The sequence below is a fragment of the Centrocercus urophasianus genome, unplaced genomic scaffold (genome assembly GCF_019232065.1).
Source record: "Centrocercus urophasianus isolate 14NV4802_14NV808 unplaced genomic scaffold, USGS_Curo_1.0 seq_26, whole genome shotgun sequence".
Taxonomy (NCBI): Eukaryota; Metazoa; Chordata; class Aves; order Galliformes; family Phasianidae; genus Centrocercus; species Centrocercus urophasianus.
The window spans coordinates 11,095,846-11,100,118 of NW_024884822.1; positions in this window are offsets into that span (position 1 = coordinate 11,095,846).

Below are 4,273 nucleotides of genomic sequence, written 5' to 3' on the forward strand. Positions count from 1 at the left end.
GCTGTGTCCCGGGGCCAGGCACCTCCCTGCCCACAGGCTTTTATTGGGCCCAACCTCTCGCAGCATTTGCATTGAAAGGCAGGGTTGCATTTCAAAGTGCAGGAACCCCGGCGGTGCGGGGCGATCCGAACCTCCCACCGCCCCGCGTTCCCTCTGTGGTCACCAGCATCGGGCTGTCCCCATGCCACCAGCTGTGGTCTCTTTATGCCAGCTGGTTTTGGGGACAGTGTGGCACAGCTGGGATTGTGTTTGAAGATGCCCCAAAGGAGGTCACCCTGTCCTTAAAGCCATTTGTGCTCCAGGAGAAGGGCAGCTTGGGCTGAGCCCTCACATCAAATCCTGGCTGAAGGATTGAATCACCCATAAACCGCCAAATGGAATTGCCCCATCACCCTTGATGGGGACACCAAACCCCAGCACTGCTTTCCACTGCATTTGTCTGTTTTGGAAATGGGGTTGGTGGGAACAGGTGGCTCTGGGTCCCCCTCCATTTATAGCATCTGGGGGCAAACCCATCCCTGGAGCCCTGGAGCCAGGTTCAGCCCAGCCACAGAAAGCAGGATGGACAGACAGACAGAGCCAGAAGTAATGATCTTTATGGGTTCATTCCATTGGGATATTCTATGATTCTATGGATGCATGCCCCAAAAGCACGTCTGTCCCCAAGCAGAGGCCATCCACTTGTCACCAGGCAGGCCAGGCACACCTCTGCTCCAGAGGGGGTGAGGGACTGAGGTCACCTCTGTGCCATCACAGCACATTGCTGGTCACCTCAGCATGGTCCCAGTGTATGCGGAAGGGAAGGGAAAAAGGATTTAAGATGCAATTGAGAGAAGAGGATAAAACAGCAAACTTTCACAGTTTTTTGCAATTGTAGCTATGAATCTGTGAAGAGGTTTGAAGGTGGGATTGCTTTCCAGATTCATGGGGTTAAAAGGAAAATGGTAACAAAGCCAGCAAAGCTGCTGTGTTTGAGGAGCTCAGTGCATACAGCACACAAGCGCTTTCCTGCTGCTACTGGGCATGTCCCAGCCATAGCTGGGCTGTGGGTGCAGGGCTCCATGGGTCCATGAGCACCCTACCTGCACCCTCCTGCAACAGGTGAAGGGCTCAGCACAGAGCAGCACGGCCAGGTGCCTGCTAGCAGCGTGCCACCAGCTCCAGGGTGGACTGGGGATGACAACTGGGCCATAAAGATCCACCAGTGATAACTTCCCTCTTTTCCTCCTCTTTGGCCTATGTATTGCTGGAGGGGATTGTGGCTGGAAGAACTGATGCCAGGGAAAAGCCTTTCATGGCTGTGAGTGGAGGGTGGCCCTGCAGAGACCTTGGGACCACTGTCCACAACAGGGGGGCCCTTTGGTGTTCAGCTTGGTGGGACATCACCCACACTGGGGTTCCACAGGAGAGCAGGTCAGGGGCAGCAAAACCCCACATGGACCCTCTGCACCCACCCAGAGACCCTCAGTGCCAACCCAACCGGGGGGGCTCCTTCCAGCCCTCCCTACCTGAGATTCCCAGAGGAAACCAAACTGATGCAGTGAGAAGAGGAGCAGCCAGGATTTCCCCAGGGCTCAGCACTGCTATCCATGATCGAGTGATGCCATCTCCTGGAAGCAGGAGGGCCAGAAAGGGAGGTTCCCAGGGCCAGGCTGTCAGGAATGGAGCTCTGCAGGGCAGAGTACTGCCCCTGCTCTGGGGAGGAGGCATTCTCCACAGGAAGCCAAGCCCTGCATTGCACCTGGCTTGTTCGGAATCTCTGCTGTGGTTTCAGCAGGATGGGGAGATGCCTGAGGAGGCAAAGTGGTGTCCCAGAAGTGGTTGGAGGTGGGGGAAACTCACTCCTTCCTCCTGGTTCAGGCTGTCAGCAGAGGGTTAACGATTCCCACATTAAGTGGCTGCAGATGTGTGGGAAAGTCTGGGACGAGTGGACTCACTGCTATTAGTATTCACCCCCCGGCCTGCTGCTGCCTCCAGAGCTCTGTGCTGCACATTTAATACTGGGGCTCATCGTGGGGGTGAGGAAAGTGCGTGGGATAGGGGCGGAAAGGCTGCGAGGAGGGGAAGCAGTGGGGCAGCATCCTCTGCCACTGCCTGATCACAGTGCCTGAACCCCAGGGAGGTGACAGATAGTGGCTGTAGGAACGTAACACTGCATCTCCGCTACATCAGTGCGAGTCATAGAATCATAGAATCGAGTTGGAAGGGGCTTTTAAAGTCTATTTGGTCTGACTCCCCTGCAGCGAGCAGGGACACCTACAGCCTGTGCAGCCTGACACTGAGTGTCTGCAGGGACGGGGCTCTGAGCACTGATGGAGCTGTGGGTCCCTGCTCATTGCAGGGCAGTCGCACCAGATGGAGGTTCCTTCCAACTCAAATAATTCGATGAGTCTATCATCTGCTGCTTCTTCCCTACCTGCCTCCCATTTGTGGGCACAGGGAACTCATTGCTGACTCCGCCAAATCACCTGGCTCAAGTGGCCCTTCTTTCTTGGGTTTCCATCTCAACTTGCGATGGAGGTCACAAAGATGCTGTGATCCTGGTGATGCCTGAGCAGTGCAAACCCCACGGAACATTCCTCTCCCTCGTTAGCACTAACTCTGCTTATCTGGCCTTGCTGCAGTCTGCAAACCCCCGCAGAGAGCAACTCTGGCAGCCTCCCCTGCAGCTGTCCCAGTCCCGGGGGAACCACTAAGTCCCGCAAGTGCCACGAACGGAGGTGCAGGAGCCCAAAATAGAGGTGAGCAAAGCAGGGGTCAGCGAGCCGCTCCCCTCCACCCACACGCTCGCAAGGCGCGAGTCCCTCCGGCGTTGGGGCTTCCTTTGGGTTGGCCTTTCCCAGGAGCTGCTGTGACCCCAAACTCAGCGCCAGCCCCGGCTGCTGGCTGGGGACGTGCAGCGCCGTGCGCTCGCCGCATCCCAAAGCATCACTGCTCGACCCTGGCTGATTCCTGGCAAGATTGAGTGCCCGCGTTGTTCACGGGGTCGTCCATTTGCAGGCAGGAGAAGGGGGATCTGCGTGACCTGTTTGTGCCTGGAGCCCATCCCCAGCACAGAGGACCCAGCACAGGATTGCACCATCAGGTTTTTCCCTCTTCTGTTCCGAGAATGGGGTTGTTGTTGGGAAATGGCTTTTTGCTGAGCTATTCCCAGCAGAACACGTGCCCCCCAGGAGGGACCCACCCTGCATGTCCTTATCCCTTGAGAAGAGCCTCACAAAGAGCCACATGCCCATATGAGCCATCTCTTGGGCACTCTTCTGCATGGCAAAGCGCCAGCGTCGGCTGTGAGCCCCACCAGAATGCAGATCCCCATTGAATGCCAATAATTGAAGACAGATCCCCACTGAATGCCAACAACCGAGGATGCCACCAGCCAGGATCTTTTTGCCCTCTGCCAAATGAAAGAGATCTCCAAAGAAAACCCTTCCATTTGGCTGCTCATCAGTGAAGAGTGAGTGCTGAGATAAGTGGAGATAAGCAGCAATCTCCAGGGCTGGGCAATCATTAGCTGTGCCCATTGTGCCGCGTTGGACCAGCAGGATGGAAGGGGATGGTACCTTGCAAACAATCCAACATCAGATCTCAGCAGTGCTGTCTTTACAGGAAGGGCTTTTCATTCTTGGAAGAGAAAAAAGGAGAAAGAAGGGCATCTTCTCAGGAAAACTCATTCATGAGAGATGCTGCATTTTCATAGTATTTTTATACTTGGATCAGAATAAAGCACATCTCCAAGGCAGAAACAAGACAAGATTGGGTGGTTCAGAAGACAGTTTCCATCCAGAAGGTCTCTATACTTTGTCAAAAAGGCAAAACAAATTGCTAAAAATCCCAGTGCAGACAAACTATATTTGTGTCCATCAAGAGATTGCCAGAAAATTGATTTGAGCTCACCAAAGTGTGTGGAGGGATCTGCGCAGATACATTACCATGCACATCATGGGCATTCAGCACAAGGGTGCTGAGGGGATGGGATGGCAGAGGTGGGAGCTGTTAGGTACGACAGGGAGATGTCAGGATGGCTGGGCTCCTTCCCGGGGCACAGAGCAGCACAGGACACATCCATACCCCTAAGCACCCAAATGAACCCCATCCGGCCACCACCATCCCCACATCCCCAGCATCCCACACCAGGGCATCCCAGTTGCATGTTATCTTTTATTCCCCGTTCCAAAAACAACCAACCCACCGCTCCAAGGTCCCCCAGAGGAGCATTGTTGCCATGTGTTGGTGGTCCCAGTGCCTGGCTGGGGGCCGTGGGGCCGAGGGGGGG